General features: G+C 39.1%; 1 protein-coding gene across 1 annotated transcript in view; it reads left to right on the top strand.

Annotated features, from left to right (window-relative positions):
* Positions 1 to 20631, top strand: part of LOC147828114 (membrane-associated guanylate kinase, WW and PDZ domain-containing protein 1-like) — a 156364-nt gene that overhangs the window by 95908 nt on the left and 39825 nt on the right. The window lies entirely within an intron of this gene.

Raw genomic sequence — 20631 nt, 5'->3', positions numbered from 1 at the left:
TAGGAAAAGATTTTATGAACAAAACCTCAGTTGCCCGTGAAGTAGCACAAACAATCAACAAATGGGATCTCTTCTTATTAAAAGGCTTCTGCACAGCAAGAGAAACCACCAGCAGTGTGAAGAGACAACCCACAATGTGGGAAAAAATCTTCACCTGCTCTTCCTCAGACAAAGGTCTACTATCTCGAATCTATAAAGAACTTAAAAAGATCAGACCTCCCAAATTTAAAGACCCAATCCAAAAATGGGCATCTGAAATGAACAGACATTTCTCGGACAAAGAAGTAGAAATAGCAAATAAATACATGAAAAAATGTTCAACATCACTGGTCAGTCGAGAGATGCAAATGAAAACAATGCTGAGATTCCACTTCACTCCAGAAAGAATGGCTGCTATCATGAAATCAACCAATAACAAATGCTGGTGGGGCTGTGGGGAAAGAGGAACCCTGCTCCACTGCTGGTGGGAATGTAGACTGGTGCAACCACTGTGGAAATCAGTATGGAGATACCTCAAAGAACTAGGACTGGAAATCCCGTTTGACCCCGCTATTCCCTTGCTGGGTATGTTCCCCAAAGAATTAAAAGAATCATACCACAGTGATATATGTGCACCCATGTTCATAGCAGCGCAGTTTGTAATAGCTCAAACTTGGAAACAGCCCAAATGCCCATCAACTGGAGACTGGATCAAGAAAATGTGGTTTTTTTTATAAAATGGAGTACTACTCAGCCATAAAAAATGAGAAATTAGAGACATTTATATCTAAGTGGATGCAGATTGAGGCAATACTCTTAAGTGAAATCAATAGAACACACATGTGTAAATACCGAATAGTTTCTCTGGTGTGAGAAACTGAAAGTGTAAATAAGGACTCAATGTATAACAGGTAATGTGAAATAGGAGGAAAAGGAGCAAAGGGGAAGGAAGCGGGAGGGCTAGGGAAAAGGATAGAAGGGAATGGGATTAATATGAGAAAATGGAAAAATAGGAACAAAATCTTTGTGGGAGGAATGGAGGGGTTGAAGGGAGGGCTGGGAAAGGGTGAAAAATAAGAACCAAGAGAGACTATGTAAAGGTGCAAATTTCCAATGATGAATGTCATTATAGTGTATACCTAAAATGTACCAATTATTAGAATGAATAGTCGATAATGTAAAATAGGAATAAAAGGTCCAAAGGGGTAGGGATAGTGGGAGGCACAGGCGAAGGGAAAAGAAAAAATGATGAGAAATGGAAAAAATGGAAATAAAGTCTTTGTAAATAGGGAAGGGTGGAGGGTGTGAAGGGAGGGCTAGGAATGGGGAAAAAAGAACCAAGATACATTATGTAAAGGTACAATTCCCAATGAGAAATGTAATCATGTTGTATACCTACAATGTACCAATAAAAGAATTTAATACAAAAAAAAAGAAATATACCTACCTTCTTCCTGAAATATAATGTGCAAATACATGAGAGTTGATTTGAAGTTAGTCTGCGATGAATTGCAGACGACTAGAGAAACACTATGAGTTTTTATTCTACTATTTTTCCTTTGTGTCTTGTAGTAAGTTCCCTTCCTCCACGTTCGTTATATCTCTAGGGTCTTTGAAAGCTCACTGGGCTAGGCACTATGTGTAACTCTTAAGAATTAGTTGCTTTGTTCTTAAACCCTTTCTTGCTTCTCCATTGATTTCAGAATGAAGGTCAGAATCCTTCATTCAGACCCATATGATCTGGCCTTTTTTCATCTGCTGCCTAATAAAGCCTACAAAGCTCAGTGGTGTTTAAAAAAAAGTAATGATTTTTCATTCCTTATGATTTTGGGAGTTGGTTGGCAAGATAGCTCTTGACCTGATTTCACCTGGGAACACTCACCTGGTCTGTTTATTTGGATGATGGCTGAGCCAGAAGTTCCACTGTGGCTCCCTCCTGTGTCTGACCTTTGGTGCTGGCTCTCTTTTCGAGTACAGGGCTGCTCTTCCATATGATTACGTTTCTTCCAGTGGCTGGTTTCACATTTGGTGATCTCAAAGCAACATTTCTTTTTTTTTTGGTACTGGGGATCGAACTCAGGACCTTGCACTTGCAAGGCAGGTGCCTGAACCACTGAGCTAAATCCCCAGCCCTCAAAGCAACATTTCAAAAGAGTGAAAATGATCCAGGTGCAGTGGTGTACACCTATTGTCCCAGCTACTCTGGAGGCTGAGGCTGCAGGATCACTTGAGCTGAGGAGGTTAGGGCCAGCCTAGGCAAAATAGTGAGATCCTGTCTCTTCAGATCAAAATAAAACCCAAAAAAGAGTGAAGATGGCACATTGAGGTGATTCTCTTAAGTGAAATAAATAGGACACATGAGTAAATACCGAATAGTTTCTCTGGTGTGAGAAACTGAAAGTGTAAATAAGGATCAAAATATATAATACGTAATGTGAAACAGGAAGAAAATGTCCAGAGGGGAAGGGGAAGAGGGAGGGGTAGGGGAAAGGAAAGAAGGGAAAGGAATAAATATAAGAAAAGGAAAAAACAGAAACAAAGTCTTTGTAAATAGGGAGAGGTTGAAGGGAGGGCAGGGGAAGGCGAAAATAAGAACCAAGATGTGTCATGTAAAGGTGCGTATTCCCAATATGAATGTCAGCATATTGTATACCTAAAATGTACCGATAAACTTAATGAAAAAAAAAAAGAGTGAAGATGGCAGTCACGATGCCCCTTGAGGCTCCTGCTACAGGTCTCCCGCAGAACCTGCTTCACCAGGCCACCCAGAATTCAGAGTGTAGAAAAGGACTCACCTCTTTGGCAGGGTTAGTCTTGGAGAAGTAATTTATAAAACTATTCCGTGCTCTTTCCATTTTATATTCTAATTGCTAAACTGCTTTCACTTTCTTAAAATCATATTGTTTTTCAACACTAGGCCTGAAAATATGTGTTTCTCTTTACCTGTAATATTATTTCTTGCTGATTTTTTCCTAAATAACAGGAATTATAATTCAAAATTATTATTAGGAATTATAATTCAAAATTATTATTTTGAATTATATACATAATTCAAACTTTAGTTTCAAGGGCTTTTACTGAGGATGCTCTTCCTGATCTGATACCATAGATTTTGGGTAATATAACCCTTTTTCTTTTATCTAGTATCACCACTCCCTTAGAGAATTTCAAATTCTTTTTTGTCTTTCCTGAGAAACAATGCTAGAGAAGGGCAGTGTCTGTCTCGTTTTTATCAAATGTCTCCCACCTAGCACCGTGACTGGCAATGGATATTCTTGTTGCTGTTTGCTCACAAGATAATTTCGATGGCCCCCTTGGGGATATACCCCCCACCTTTTTTAAAACCTGTTTTCCTCAGTGTAGCAGAAATCAAGGAAATATTAAAAGAGGGACTTGGCTTTCTAATTAGGTTGAAAACCTTCTCTTAAACTTGCTGGGCCATTAATTCTGTTAAATCACTCATCATTGTGTTCTAAGTATTTGGGAAACGCCCTGCCCATCTATACTCTGTCTGCATAGGTGGTTCAGGCTGTTGCTGTGCTCATCCAACCTATTGTTTCTTTCTTTTCTCTTTTTTTTTCTCTGTTTTATTTTTTATTGATACATATCTGTTATTCATATCGATCACAGTTGTCATAGGGAATTTGTACCTCTACATAACACATCTTAATTCTTTTACCCCATTCCCCTCCCCTTGCTTCAACTCCCTCCCCTCCGCACTTACAAAAGCTTTGTTTCCATCTTTTTCCTTTCATTCTCTCCTTCTTTCTTTTCCCTTCCTTCCCTTCCCCTCCCACTTGTTCCCCTCCCACTAGAACATGTTCTTCCTGCTTTCTAATATCTATCCTCCATTATGCTCCCTATTTACATTTTGAGTTTTGTCACGTAAGAGAAGCAGTGCTACATCTATACATGTTTGTCTGATTTGTTTCACTTAAGATTATGGTTTTGATGGGCTGGAGGTTTAGCTCAGTGGCTCAGTGCTTGCCTGGAAAGCACAAGGCCCTGAGTTCGATCCCTGGTTCTGGAAAAAAAAAAGATTATGGTTTTGAGGTACATCTATTTTCCTACAAGTAGTGCAAGTTTATCCTTCTTTATGGCAGAGTAGTACTCCACTGTATATACATATCACATTTTCTTTATCCATTCATCTGCTAATGTGTGTATGATCTGTGTCCAAGGTTTAACTATTATAAACTGTGCTGCTATAAACATGGGCGTGCATTGTCACTGTGGTGTTCTGCTTCTAACTCTTTTGAGGGGATACCTAGAAGGAGAACAGCTGGGTCAAATGGAGCCTCTAGTTTTAGTTCTTTGAGGAATCTCCACACTGATTTCCGCAGTGGCTGTACCAGTCTGCACTTCCAGCAGATCTTTTAGAAAGATCTAAATATAAAACCAGAAACACTGTCTGCTGGAAGATTGAATAGGTAAAACACTGGAAGATATAGGTGTAGGCAAAGACTTAATGACCAAAACCCTGATCACACAAGAAATATTACAAAGAATTGGCAATTAGGATCACATCAAATTAAGAAGCTTTTCCCTAGCAAAAGAAACTACCAACAGGGTGAAGAGACAACTCACAGAATGGGAGAGATTTTTTACCAGCTACCCTTTGGATAAAGGGCTAACATCTAGAATGCATAAAGAACTAAATAAAAAACAGACCCCCAGATGTAAAGACCCAGTCCAAAATGGGCATCTGAAATGAATAGACATTTCTCAGCTGAAGAAGTATGAACAGCAAATAAATATATGAAAAAATGTTCAGGGTCACCAGTCATTTGAGAAATGCACTTAAAACAGCACTGAGATTCCATCTCCCTCCAGAAAGAATGACTGTCATCAAGAAATTAACCAATAACAAATGCTGGTCAGATTGTGTTTCTTCTTTTCTGATCCTGTGTTGTATTTAGAATCACTTTATCACCCCAATTACTATCTAGTTGTTCCATGCGCATGACTTGGCTTCTAAACTAGCTTTCACTCCGAAGGAATACAGGTATGACCTTATACCTTACATATGTTCTTTGCTGTACATACTGTCGTAAACAATTTCTAAACATTTGCTCATCCAAGATGTCTTTTACTGCAACCTGTTTTTAGTGTTAACATGAAAGTTTGATAAGTGTGTACCTAATCTAGCTAAGTAGCCAGCCACCTTCTTTCCTCTCAATAATTTTTGCCTTCTTGTGTTTATGCCCTTTTGCAGTGCACTTCCAGATAGAATAGGAATGACATCTGAGCCCATAATAATGCGGTCGAAGTAAGAGAGTGTTATTCCCAAGGCTAGGTTGTAAGACATGGTTGCTTCTGCCTTGCTTTCTACCCTTACTTGAGAATAAGATAGCTGCTGTAATTTGAAGATGTGCAAGGAACTTTTTGGAAAGGTCCATGGAGTGGGAGCTGAGGTCCCTTGCCAACAGCTCTTAATTTTTTCAGCAACCGCCAAGCTACGAGATAACTGCTATGCAGGCCAGCACTTTGACTGTGGCGACACAAGAGCTTCTGAGTGAAAATCATCTCCCTCAGCTGCTCCTGACTCACAGACAGGCAGCGGGATAATAAATGTTGGTTCTTTTAGGCTGCTGCACTGTCGCCATTTTGCATTCTCTGTGGACTCCAAGGGAAGGGCACATAGGTGTATCAGCTGAGTGTAGCCTGGGAAAGGTTCTCTCTGCCACACATAGGACACAAAATAGGTATTGAGAAATATGTAAGTACAAGCTTCCCTGGATGCCTCACTTCCAGTGCAGGATTTGGTTAGATGACTCCTAGAGGGAAGTTGGATTTTTTTCCCTCTGTCACTTTGCCCATTCTTCATAAGATTAAAGCAGAAAAGATGTAACTGTTAAGTGAATGTGGTCTATTATAGCATAATACAGCATTCTACTTTATCTTACTAATGAACTGTATGTATTTGGTCACAAATAGCATCTTAAGTAGAAGAAGAACTTATTATATAGAGAAACCAAAGTCTTATGTAACCCACAGGTAAAGGGTGGAGGAGCGTCTCGTGAAAGGTGCAGAACAGAATAGAAAGTTACAAGGCCTCATATTTTGTCTCTTCTTTCCTGAGTGCCTTTCTGGATGATCTCTCTCTGATTTCTACCTACAAGGTGGAATTTGGAAGCCCCGCAGTTCTCTGATTTATTATACAGCAGCTTTGATTGATTGGTAGAACTTCTCTTGTGTCCATTCCTAAGCGGACCAGCACTTGCAGGGGTGGGACACGAGGGCTGCCACAGCGCATTCCTGGTAATGTGTGTTTGTTGAGGGCGGTGAGAATGCTGAGGGCTGGTTCATTTCTCATGGAAGAAAGCACACAGCACAGAGATACCCTGTTACCCTACAAGAGAATTTCAGGAAACTTGGCTTTAGGAAAAGTGATGTTAAGTAATCTTTATGAGGCAACAAATCATCACCATTTTGTTCTGCAGAGCAGCAATAGGTGATACAGTGCGGAATGCAACTTCCTTCATCTTCCTCATTTCCATTTTGAGTCTGCGCAGTATCTCCTGTTGTCAAGAACTTCAGTATTTTGGGATAAAAGCTGGAATTAAAGAGTGTGCTCATCATGCGTCTGTACGAAATCTGCAAGAAGGGCCATGCTCCTAGCTGTTTCAGATCCCCCAGGAGATAAGCACTGAGAAACAGGACACGGAGTATCGATACAGGGGAAGAGATGTGACTCGCAAGCCTGCTAGGTATCCGAAAAGAATGAGTTCTAGGAACAACGGCGGTTAAGAGTAGGAAACATTGACTGGGAGAAAGAAAGCTTACGCCTGAGAGAGACAGAAGGGGGAGTGGAAAGTGCGCGGCCCGCCCACCCCAGGATTCAAAGATGTTTTATACAGCAAAGCCGTGTGGTGAGGGGGCTACAAAGTGGGACAGAACTGTAAGACCCAGTGGAAATTTACAAGGTGGGCCTGAGGTGGGACAAAACCATGACCAACCAGTAAGATCACAAGTACAGCCTCCCAGGTAAGATTGATTAAATGGGGATCAAATGGGAAGACAAGTCACATACAAGGGATTTCCCATTTAGAATATCAATCACTGCTATCTGTCTGTAGGGGAAATAGTACTTCATTTCCTTTTTACAGTGCTAACCAGTGAACGTGCCTCAGTTGTACTCCGTGTTGGCTTCTTGCTGTGTTGTCTCCTGGAGGGCTGGTCCAGTCTAACTGCACACAAGATATCTAATTAACTTTACCTATCTGCAACAGTATGACCAAACACCCTCTTCTGGTCAGTGTAAACTCAACACTGTCTTGATTTCAAGGCTGAAGGAGTGTGACATTTCTGCCATATACCACTTAGGGCCAGAAGGTCTGAAATACTTTCTCCTTGGACAGTCTAATGAAGTGATTTTAATAGAGCATAAATCACAAGTCTCCAACAAGGGATTCTTTGCCTTCGTTTAAGCTGAATGGAAGAGAAAATGAGCATAAAAATGATATACAAATCAGACTAGAAAAGTGCAGGTTCAAAATGTTCACTAGAAAATAGTTGAGTGAAATATTTTGAAATGTTTATACACATTTATATTACAAAGAGAAAAATTTAATAAGGTTTCTCTATTCTAAAATGCTTGTATTCTCAATCTCTTTATTTCTGTCTTTAATTTTCTGGAACATTTGGTAATTTCAAATTTCAGTGAAGTATAGGCTGAGCATCCTTAATTGGAAAGTCCAGAATTGCAAATGCTTTTAAAACCTACAACTTTTTGAGCTCTAACATGAAGCCACAAGTGGGAAATTCCAAACCTGAAAACTTTGTTTCATGCATGAAATTGTTCGAAATATTGTAGGAAATTATCTTCAGGATATTATATATATAATACATATGTATGATTTTGTTTTTAAACTTGGGTCCCATCCCAAGATAACTCATTTTATATAAGCAAACATTTCTTGTCCCAAAGCATTTCAGGTAAGGAATACTCAACCTGTACTCTCAATGGGATGGTGTTTCAATGGGGTGGGGAATATTTTAAAACATGGGTTAATTCATGCCATAAAACTTTTTGGTGAGTGTACACATATGCTTTAGTTACAGTGCAATGAAAAGCCACTTGTAAGAAAATATAGGTGTGGATTTTCACTCTGCTGTACCCAAAATTGGGTTAGAAGCCATACATAATGGCACAGTTTGTGTGTCTAAACCAGTGGTGGTAAATCTTTTAGAAACTGAGTGCCCAAACTGCGACCCAAAACCCACTTGTTCATCACAAGGTGCCAACACTGCAGTTAAACCTGAATATCTGATGCTTGACAGCTGGGGCAGCTTAGCTCATGTGCTGCCAGAGAGGGCTGTGTTTGCCCGCTGCAGCATATGTGCCATAGGTTCACCACTACTGGTCTAAACTGTTTGTATCCTGTAACAATAATGGCGAACCTTTTAGAGATGAGGACCCAAATAGGAGCCCAAAACTCACTTAATTGTGGCAGAGTGCCAACACTGCAGTTAAACCCTGAGGCTTTAGTTTAGAAAAAATGGATCATATATTAACATCTTTCGTCCTGAAAGAAAAACAACACGTGTGGCATTGGTTCACCACCACTGCACTATAATGTAATTTGAAAAGAAATTGAAGAGAACACAAGGATGTAAATGGTCTTTTGGTACAAAATACTATGTCCATCTTATTCTCCGAAGCTAATTGTTAAGGCTGAGGCACAATGTGAAGAACCTGGTTTTTAGTTTAGGCACAAATATAATTTTTTATGTCATTTACTGTTTTTGGAAAGCTGTGGGATACATGAGAAATCTTTTCTTGTTCCACAGATGAGCTGCATTTTGGTTTAAGTGATGTGCCTGGAATCACATAATTGTTGAGATGTGAAAGAATGGACTAGAATCCAAGGTGTCTGACCCAGCCCACTTTCTACTTTCCAGCCCTTTGGGACTCCTCATACAGCTTCTTGTTCTGAGTTATTACCCTGGTTTGATTTACTCTGCAAGGCCTGTTGTTTGCGGTTTGTGGTATCTTGTTTGTGGGGATTTGTTATAAACTTTCATGGCTTTTGTAGCATTGAAAGGGTCTCAAGTTACTTGAGGTAGAGTTATGTAGTATTATGTGGATTACACTGAATTTCAGACTTTGTCTTTGATTTCATACTTGTTCTCTGCTGTGTGAATTTTGAGTTAGACTGAGGAGAAAAGATGAATGAATGATATGGAGAGGTAGGAAGATAATGCTGCATGAATACATTCATTGTCACAGGCTTTTTTCATTGACTGCGTGGAAAGGCATGCATGATAACCTCCTAGGTTCTGCCCACACATCGTTATGCTTTAGAAAGCTCAAGCAGGCGTGGTGGCACACACTTGTAATCCCATCTACTGGGGAGGCTGAGGCAGGAGGACCACAAGTTCGAGGCCAACCTGGGCAACATAGTGAGATCCTTTCTCAAAAAAGAAAAAAAAAAGCAAAAGAAAAAGGGAAGAAAAAAGGGCTGGGGATGTAGCTCAGTGCTACTACTGTGTTTGCCTAGCATGCTTGGGCCCCAAGTTCAACCCCCAGTACCAGAAAAATCCGAAAGCCTCATGCTAATTTCATTGTTTTGCTCAGAGCTGGAATAATAGGTGCACTGCAAGATGGGTTTTTTTTTTTTTTTTAAATGTAACAGCTCCCACTGTGGTTTCTTTTTCACTTAAGGTAGGTTGTTTCTCGTGTTTGTACTAGGGATTGTTGAATATAGGCCCTTTGCACTGAGCTACATTCTTACCCCTTTTTAAAAATTTTGAGACGAGGTCTCACTAAGTTGCTAAGTTCCCAGGACAGGTTTGAATTTGAGACCCTACTGCCTTAGCCTTCCACAGCGCTGGGATGGTGGGTGCGTGCTACTACACCCAGCTGAGAAGCAAGTTTAAAAAGGAGAAACTACACCATTCATATATTTTTTTTTTTTTGGTACCGGGGATTGAACTCGGGACCTTGCGCTTGTGAGGCAGGCAGCGGAACCACTGAGCTAAATCCCCAGCCCACCATTCATATTTTTAAAAAGCCAGTAACCATTCTCTCTAGTGGTTTGAACCATGGAAATTAGACTTAATGTAGTGGGACATGTATTATAGAAACTCAGATTTCCTCATTTTTCTGATCCCAGAATCTGTACTTGTAATCAGTAAAAAATATAATTATCCAAACACTTAATAACCTGGTTGCATTTCACCTAATCTATCTCTTTTCCAATTGTAGGGAGCCATAATTCTTTCAAAAGAATTCATTAATTCATCCTGTTTACTGAGCATCTGGTATGTGTCAAGCATTGTTATATGCACCGGTGTACATGAGTGAATGAAACTGAAAAACAATCCCCGTGGACTAGTGGACTAGAGGTGTAGCTCAGTTACAGAGTGCCTGCTTAACACATGGGAAGCCCTGGGCTGGACCTCCAGTGCCCACGTGAACAAACACCCATCCTCATGGAGAAAGAGAGGCGATAAATGTGGTATGTGAAAACAGTTTATGTGGCATCATAAAAGGAGATGAAAATGCTAGAAAAAAATAGAGTAAGGGGGATCGTGTACAGTAGAGGGACTTGGGTTGCAGCTTTTAGGAGGGATCACATTCTTCAAATGGCTTGATTTCATATGCTTCCCATTCTGGTAATGTTTTCCAGAAGGGACATGCTGTGTGGTGCTTCCGAGCACCAGGTGTGGTCTGCCTGCATGCTGGGCAGACAGGGTCTCCTTTCTTTTGGTTTCCTCCCAGCACACCTAGCAGCCCTTTCTCTCTCTGTGCCCCCTGACTCTCCTCGGTGGTGTTGGTCTTGTGGTCAGCCTAACCCACATGTCCCTTTCCACAGGAAGACTTGTCAGCCAAGCCAGCTTTTCTGAATTGGATTGTTTACCATGACTCATGGAACCTGGAAGCCTTACTTTACGTTTATCTGGGGCTTCTCATTATGCAAAGAAACAAAAACAAAAATGAAAAACCTGTGGGGTCAACTTGATTTATTGGCAGATAAATCTGCACGTAACATTCTTAGTTCTTCGTGCTCCTTAGAGCAGTGTTTTCCAAAGTATTAGTCCACCCTTGCTATGTGAGGAGATTGAAAGCCAGCAGAACTTGTGGCATTAAGTGACAAAACCACAACCTTTGCAGGTCATTTTTAGTGGGTGCGGTTCTGTCAAGGAAAAGAATGTCTTTTTGGTCTCTGTGAATGTGTAATTAACAATTACAGATTTAGCAATTGCAGATCTGAGTCTGGGGGGAGCGGAACACTAGTTTGGGATTCTCTGAAGATGACTGATTTTAATGAAACATTTTTTTACTTAAATTTATCTTCAGGATCCCCTTCTATTTGGGGTAAGTGATACTAATTTTTCTCTTACAAAAAATTATTTTCAGATTTAATCTATTCAAATTAAAAGATGCATTTATTGAAAATATTACATAAATAACAGGTGGTTTTGAGATGTGACAAGTTATGGAGGTGGCTCTGCAGGGTCTGAAGTCTGGTCAACACTGTCGAAACAAAGCTGCATGGACAGTAGTAGAAATACATACTTTTTAAAATCTCTGGTTATGAAATAAATAGCCTTTTTAAAGTTAAAAGTATCTTATTCAAATCTTGTATGTAAAGAGCATGAAGTCTGCATCCAAACTGTCTTGATTTGAATCCATCTTTTATTAATTGTATGATCTTGAGTGAATACTTAACGACTGGCCCCTCCATTTGAGCATTTTCAAATGGGCATGAAAGTATTTCAAAGGGTAGGTGTGAGGATTGATTGAGTTTATACATGAAGAGTTGTTATTATTTTTGGAGAAGGTGGGATTTTTCAGGTTTCTTAATCTAACAAACATGTTCCAGTTCTTAAACTAGTATACTCAGTATTCTAGGTGATGTAAATAGAAAGAGGAATAATTATGTTGTGTTAATACAGTGAACAAATTTCTCCTTTTCTCCTTTTCTGTTTCCAGCTCTGCATTGGGGAATGATGTGGACATTGGCCTTGGGTTATGATTGTCCTGATTGGGTCAAGTGGGTTTTTTTTACAGCAGCCTGGGCAGAGTGCCTTTTATTGTCATTCCATTTGTCCTTTCAGCCAGTTTTTTAAGTACTTAAAAAAAAATGTACAAGCACTCCCTTTTCTGAGTCTTGTTATTACCTTGCAGTTACATTTTAAGAGAAGTACGATACCAAGGCTGGTTCAAATGTGGGGAATTGAAGTGTGAAGGTACCTTAATCATGGGTCTGATTTTCTTCTTCTGCCGTCTTGGCTTAAATGATAAAAATCTCTATTGGGGGGTGAACAGTGGAAGTAAAAGAGACAGAGACACAGGCATGGGGGAGCATATCCTCCACAGAGTGTTTTATGGGGGGATAAAAGTGATATAAAGGGAATAAATGTGACTTCCAACCGCTAGATGTCAGATACGCCGAGTTTGTGTTCCGCAGAATTGAAGAATGAATTCTAAGGAACAATAGACATTAAGAGTAGGAAATATTTATTGAGCTCTCTGAGAGATAGGAAGGGACCCGAAACTGGGTTGCTAAGGAGCCCACTTCTCAAAGGAAGTTTCATAGAGCAAAATCATGAGGTGGATGTAATATAGGTCAAACTGTGATCAGTCAATAAGATTACAAGTATAGCTGCTTAGATAATATTGATCCAATGGGGAAGCAGATCATGTAGCAAGTGTACATGGAAAGAACAAGGACCTTTTTAAGAAGAGATGAATTGGGAGGTCTTGGTCACCCACTGGGGTGACTGATTTCTAGCTAGACTTTATTGGACCAAGTAATACCAATTATAGTATATTGCCTATCCCTTGGGGAGGCATGGAAGCCTGGTCATTCTGTCTTTATTTTGAGGCTTGGGCTTCAATGACTGCACCTCAGCCACAGTTGTAATGTGTTCTTATCTTCTGCACCCACTGCCTCGAGGGCCTAGCCCTGTCTGACTGCCTATAATGTTTCTACCTAACTTAGCTGTCTATAATAAAAGGATCCTATGGCCAGCCAAATTTGGGTAAGACTGGAATATGTAAAATGGCATAGATGTAGTTATTTGCATGACTTCTTCAAGGGTTTTCCAAACAAAAATTCATCATCATCATCCTCCTCCTCATCTTCGTCATCATCTTGTTAGTATTTGATTTCTTGATGATGGCCATTCTGTCTGGGGTAAGATGGAATCTCCATGTTGTTTTAACTTGCATTTCTTTAATGGCCAGCGATGTTAAGGGTTTCTTTATGTATTTATTGGCCGTTTGTACTTCTGTGAAGTGCCTGTTTCATTTGCCCATTTTCTGATTGGGTCTTTTATTGGAGGGGAGGCTACTTTTGGAATTCTTTTTATGTTCTGGATATCAGTTCTCTGTCTGAGGAATAGCTGGCAAATTCTTTTTCCCATTCTGTTGGCTTTTTTACTGTCGATTGTTTCCTTTGCATTGTGGAAGCATTTTAATTTGATATAATTCCATTTGTGATTCTTAGTACTACACATGACTTCAAAAGTTTTACCTATTTTGTCTTCAGCAGTTTAAGTGATCTTGTTTTAACATTGAGATCTTTGATCCATTTTGATTTTAGTTTAGTACATGGCAGATATGTGAGTCTAAATTCAGATATGTGAGGGCTGAGGATGTAGCTCAGTGGCACCGCCACCTGCCTTGCAAGGGCAGGGTCCTGAGTTTGATCCCTGGTACCACACACACACACACACAAAATCTACTTGTGAATAGCCAGTTTTTCCAACAGCATTTATTACAAAGGCTACCTTTCTTCCAGTGTATGTTTTTGGCTCCTTTGCTCAAGATCAGATTGCTGTTTCAGCATCTTCTATTATGTTCCATTGTTCTTCATGCCTGTTTTTGTGTCATTATCAGTGTTTGCAGTACACAGTCTTTTTTTTTAATCATTGTAGATTTGTTATATAATTTGAAGTTTGAGATTATGGTGCCTCCCATTTTGTTCTTGTTACCCAAGACTGCTTTAGCTATTCTGGGTCTCTTCTGGTTCCATATGAATTTTAGGATTGCTTTTCAGTTCTCTGAAGAATGCTGTTGGTATTTTGATTTTGATTGTATTAAATGTGCATATCAATTTTGGACGTATGACCATTTTGACTATATTGGCTCTGCCTATCCAGGAACATTAGATATCTATTCATTTTCTGATGTCTTCTTTTATTTACTTTCTCAAAGTACAGTATTTTTTTGGTTGTTGTAGAGGGTTTTCACTTCTTTAGGTTAGTTTCTAAGTAAATACATTTTTCTTGGTGCTATTGTTAATGGTATTTTTTTCTGATTTCTTTGCAGTGAGTTCATTATTAATATACAGGAACATTATTAATTTTTTGTTTGTTTCTTTGTTTGTTTTGGGACAAGGTCTCACTGTGTAACCCAGGCTGGCCTTGAACCTGTGGCAATCCTCCTGCTTCAGCCTCTCGAGTGCTGGGATAACAGGCAGGTGTGTGCCACTATGCCCAGCTACCCTACTGATTTTTGTGTGTTGATTTTCTTTTATTAATTATATTGGTACATTTTAGGTATACAATATAATGATATTCATCATGGGAATGTGCACCTTTACATAATCTCTCTTGGTTCTTATTTTTTCCCCTTCCCCTGCCCTCCCTTCAACCCTTCCACCCCTCCCTATCTACAAAGACTTTGTTTCCATTTTTTTCTCATATTAATTCCATTCCCTTCTTTCCTTCCCCCTACCCCTCCCACTTCCCCTTCCCCTTTGCCCCTTTTCTTACTATTTCACATTATCTGTTATACCTTTTAGTCCTTATTTACACTTCCAATTTCTCACACTAGAGAAACTATTCGGTGTTTATTGTGTGTTGATTTTTATCCTGCTACATTACTGAATTTAGTTATTAATTCTAAGAGTCTCTTGATGGAGTTTTTGGGTTGTTTGTGTATAGGATCATGCAAATAATTTGATAATTTGATTTTTTCCTTTCCTATATGTATCCTTTTTGTTTCTTTTTCTTGCCTAGTTGCTTGCTAATGTTTTGGATTCTGTGTTGAACAGGAGTAGTAGTAGTGGACATTCTTGGCTGGATCCTGATTTTAGAGGGAAAGCTTTCAGGCTTTCTCCATTTAATATGATATTGGTAGTGGGTTTGTTATAAATAGCTTTTATCAGAGTGAAATAAGGGTCTTTCTACTTATTTTATCCAGTGGATTTTTTTTTTAAATCATGAAAGGATGTTGGATTTTTGTCAGCTTCTTTTTCTACTTCTACTGTGTTTCCCTGAAAATGAGACCTAACTGGAAAATAACCAGCCTTGAAAACTAGAGGTGGAAAATGCCAGTCCCAATCACCTTGCCTTAACTACCATTACAGAGTAGCCACCAATCAAGAGAATAGTGAGGTATAATCTTTGTAATGACACTGGCCATCACCCTGGTAACAACCAGCGCTTATTTTTTGGTTAGGGCTTATTTTTATGTAGTGATCTCTTTTGCTTCTGTGATCAGTTTTTGTTTGAAGATCACTTTGTCTGAATGTAGGACAGCTACTCCTGCTTTTTTTGGAGGGGGGGTTTCCTGTTGCATGGAATACCATTTTCCAAACTTTGGTTTTTAGCATATGAGTTTCTTTTTTGTTTAAATGTGTTTCTTCTGTACAGCATACTGCTGGGTTTTGTTTCTGGATCCTTTCTGCCAGTCTTTTTTTTTTTTTTTTTTTTGATTGGGGAATTGAGAACATTCACATTAAGAGTTATTACTGATAAGCATTGACTTATTCCTGTCATTTCCTTATTTTTCTGTTGCTGATTTCATCTTTCCCTTCTATTTAACTGCTCAGTGTACCTGGCATATTCATTCCATTACATATTTTGTCTTTGTTAGCTTCATTGTTTCTTTCTAGGATATCCTTGAGAATTTTTTTGAGTGCTGGTTTGGTGATTGTGAATTTCTTTGGGTGCTCTTTATCATGACAGTATCTTATTTTTCTGTCCATTTTGAAAGATAGTTTTGCAGGATAGATCAGCCTGGGTTGGAATTTGTTTCCTTTTAGGGCTTTAACACTTCATTCCAAACTGTCTTGGCCTTTAAGGTTTATGTTGAGAAGTCTGCTGTAATTCTAATGAGTTTACCTTTCTGAGTGACTCCTTGCTTTTCTCTAACTGCTTTTAAGACTCTGTTCTTGTGTTGGACCTCTGGGATTTTGATGATGATATGTCTTGCAGAGGTTCTTTTCTGATTGTCACTCTTTAGGGTTCTGTGTGCCTTACTCATCTGTATGTTAAGTTCTTTTCCTTTATTTGGAAAGTTTTCTACTATTATTTCAGTAAACAGGTTTTTAAATACCGTCTGTGATATCTTCTGATTTTTCACTCATTCCAATTAATTTTACATTAGTGTTCTTTGCATCATCTAATAGCTGTCAGATCCATTGTTCAAGTTCTGTTTCTGTTTTTAATTTATCTCTCATTAATGGGTCACTGACAACAGGCCTGTTTTCTAGTTTTTGTACTCTGTCCTCACAATAGTCACTTCTGTGTCCCATTCTTTCAATAGATTTTTTTTAATCTCCTGAATTTCTATTTGGAGGCTTTTTATGGACTCCAATTCCTTTGTATGCTTATTAGTCATGTTTTGCATCATTTTGTTTAGCAGTGCTAGATTTTTATTGGCATCTTCTGTAGACTCACTGATCATTTTTTTTATTTGTCCCAGTGTCTGGTTATTTGTTCTTCTGTAAGCTTGTCGGATGCCTTATTGATCCATTTTGTAATCTTCCCTGATATCACTTCTAATAATTCAAGGGTGTGGTGTTTGGTTTCCTCCCTTTCAGTGCCCCATGAATTACCTTTGTGGAAGTTGGTAGTTTTTGGACATACGTTTTTGGCTTGTCTTCTCATATTTCTATTTTTGTTCCTGTGTGTGTGTGTGTGTGTGTGTGTGTGTGTGTGTGTGTGTGTGTGTGTGTGTGTCTGTCTGTCTGTCTGTCTTTCTTACGGGTAGATTGTGTTGACTCCAGCCCCTTCCTCTTCCTCTTTTGCTTCCTGGCTATTAGGTAAGCGGCTTTGCTCTGTCGCAGGGCCAGAGGAACAGAGTCAGTTTTCCAAAGAATGGGATCTCCAAAGTTGTAAGCCAGAATAACTTTTCTGCTTGTAAGTTGATTATCTCAGATATTTGCTAAAATGATGGAGAGCTAATATATTTTTTCACTCCAATTTCTGCCTTCCTTTCATGTGGCTGTCTCCTTTTTCTATGTCTGAGTTTGTCTTTTTAAAAGTACATCAATCATACTAATTTTAAGACCTGCTTTAATCCATTATGACTTCTTTTTAACTAATCATATCTTGCCAAGATCCTATTTTTAATTAAGCTCACTTGAGGTTCTATATGGATGTGAATTTTGGTTGGTAGGAGGCCATTCAGCCAGTACAGCAAGCTTCAACTCTTTCATTGGCTGCTGATCTGTGAGTTTGGTCTAGGCTCTGCTGGTCTTTGATTTATTTATTTTTGTACTGATTTTGTGTATGTCATTTTATTTCTTAAAGAGTTTCTTGTTATTGCTGGATACTGGTAATCTCTGGACACACCGGTAATCTCAGCTACTCAGGAGGCTTGTGAGTTTGATGCCAGTCTAAGCAAATTAGTGAGACAGTCCCATCTCAAAATAAAAAATAAAAAGGACCGTGGACCCAGCTTGGTGGGAAAGCATCCCTTGGTTTAATACCTACTACCATTTAAAAAAAGTCCCTGCTTCTGTAAAAGAAAGCTAATAATATTTTGGAATTTTTGAAGTGTAAGATGATGAAGATAAATTATGTACTGTATATACAGCATATGGTATGCCCTTGATATACTTGTGTTATTGTCCCTTTCTTTGATACCTAGCCCAAACCCAAATGTATTTTCTAATTTTTTTTCTTCTGATTTTCCAAATCAATTCTGATATTTTCTGTACTTTAAAAAACATTTAGGAGACTGTAGCCAAATAGCTCTCATTGATTCTTTGAAGTAAGAGCCTCTGTGTTGTTTGGAGGTTATTGCAATAAGGTAGCAAACTTTTTAAAGAAAATTATAAGTTGATGCTAAAATACTGACTTACTTAAAAAAAATGTCTTCTTAGATCAAGTTTTTCTGATTGTACACTGTCTTGAGGAAAATGTCATGTGGGGGGGTTCTTCCAACATCACAGAACAACATCAAATAATTCTGCAGTGGACTGAAATGGTAATAAAAGTCAAACTCTTATGTTTGCATTTTCTGTGCACATTCTGATCTGAACTTAATGTAGAAGTAGAGTCAATTATGACTATAAAATTGAAGCTCAATTATATTTTGTTCTTATCAAAAGTAAATGTAATATAAATTCAACCCTATTGGGGGTGATTCAATTTAATCTTAGTTTTCATTTTTTTCTGAAATGTGAAATTGAATAAATTCCATTAAGCATCTGTTTGAGAACAGGCAAAATAACTAGATTTAATTATACTGCATTGTTTTAAAAATATTTCTGAAGTCCCAGGAGACAATAAAGCTTATAAATATGGAGTGCCTCAAAGTGATTGAATCTAGATGAAAGCTGAGATTTTCACCTGACACATATATTCTGATCTTAAAAAGAGATGGTTCAGGATGAGAAATTCATATGGTGTTTGTGTGAGACTGAGAGAATATGAAAATTCAATATATTTTGTTCTATATTACTTAAAACTAAAGAGAAAGAATTTTGGAACTGCTTGTTTTTGAATGTCACTATCTTTAAGGGCTATCATGGAGGTCTTAGAGACCTCTGTGTCAGAGAGGGAGAGGAAATAGGAATGAAAATGTCTGTATCTCCTGGATGCCTTTGCTTGAATAAGCATTTTGGAGTGTAAGAAATAGAAAATCAAGTTACTACTACATTAATAGCTCCAGAATCAGAAGCATTGCATCCCTTGGGGATAAAATGTGACTCAGATTCGGTGAGATTAATTGTCCACAGACAGAGCCCACGGAATTCTCTGGGGCAGGGCAACGGATGGTCCTTGCGGCCGGCGTTTGCCGCGTGGCCGGGCTCTCTGTGCAGCACCTCCCGGTGAGCGCACCCTTGACCTCTCCAGTTTTGCACACTTTCAGCTGGTTTCATTTTGTTTTGCTCTTTTTCTGAAGATGAAATTTGTAACCCTTCCTTAAGAAAGTTCACTCTGCCATAGAACATTTCGTAACTTTTTATAAGCATTCTTGGTATATTACATTTATTTGTTGGTGGAACAAGTTGAAGTGAATATTTAAAATTCTTCGAATTTAAGTAAGGAACTCTAAGCTGACATTTGTAGCCACCAGACAATAGGATGGAAACACACAGTTGTTGACCGAAGAGTCAGGTTAAGAATGCAGAGGTGCTGGGCATAGTGGTGCACACTTGGACCCCAGCTACTCTGGAGGTTGCGGCAGGAGGATTGCAAGTCCCAGGCCAGCCTGGGCAACTTAGTGAGACCCTGTCTCCAGTCTCAAAATTAAATAAAAGAGGACGGGATGGTAGTTCACAGTAAAGCACTTGCCTCTGTGTGCACAGCCCTGGATCTAATCCCCAGTACCACACACACAAAGGTGATGCAAATAATGCAGAAAGTTGGAAGAGAAAGCAAATCCTTCACCCCCGGTCATCTCTTCATCTTTACAGTCAGTGGTCTGAGGTATATCATTCCAGATCTCTCTTTCTCAGTTGATATGAAGACAAGGAAGTATGTATGGATAACTTTAAGAACTCAAAATAGGTGAATTCAGACACCTTTAGGTTACACATTTACCTATAAGAAAACACCGGCCAGTCCAGATAACTTTTGGGGCAGGGTATGCTGGGGCTTGGATCCGTCACACTCCGTCACTCAGCTGCATCCCTAGCCTTTCACGTTGCCCAGGAAGGACACAGCTTTACATCTTGCCTCAGCTTCCTTCAGTGCTGGGATCACTTTTTTTTAAGGCCACAGGTAACTTTTAGGATCATTAATGTATTCATTGAGTGCACAGTTCTCAAAGATTTGAAACCGTGTGAGGAAGTGTAGGTTCACCCATTCAGTTGGCTTCTCCCCACCCCTCTCATTGGATCATTTGGGTATCCGGAGGCAGTGACCAGCAGTGTGTACCCAGATAGGTGTGTGTACTCACGTGCTTGGATGCGCACATGTGTGTACTATACCATCATGTGTTGTTCGCTTAATGATGGGAATATTTTCTGAGAATCATGTCATTAGGTGATTTTTGTCACTACAAAAAAATCAGAGTGCATTTATGCTAAGATGGCTAAAATGTCACTAGGTAATAGCTCATGGCACTTCTGTCATATATGTAGTCTGTCACTGACTTAAATGTTGACATGTCAATACTAAGTTATTTTAGTCAGAGTTAAAATGATAATTTTAGCTGAGAACTTGTTAGTTACTTGTCTTGTTGCTGAGACATCCAAAGTTAGAGAAGGAAAGGTTTATTTAGCTCACAATTTGTAGAGGTTTCAGTCCATAACTGGCTGGCTCCAAGATGGGGTGGCATTACAGAGGAGAAATAGTCCACAGCAAATAGGCAGTGGAGAGCAAGCAAGGGATCTTAGAAGCTTCCTTCTGCCTCTCTTATCTTCTATGTAGGCTACTGGGATTGAGGAGTGCCACATGAATCAGTGGACTGATTTAGTAATCACACACCCTTGATCCTAGCATCACACACTCAGT

The sequence above is a fragment of the Heterocephalus glaber genome, unplaced genomic scaffold, assembly GCF_053883595.1.
Source record: "Heterocephalus glaber isolate CG9 unplaced genomic scaffold, H.glaber_assembly_v1.0 deba00001293, whole genome shotgun sequence".
Lineage (NCBI taxonomy): Eukaryota > Metazoa > Chordata > Mammalia > Rodentia > Bathyergidae > Heterocephalus > Heterocephalus glaber.
This window is presented reverse-complemented; position numbering and strand designations above follow the sequence as displayed.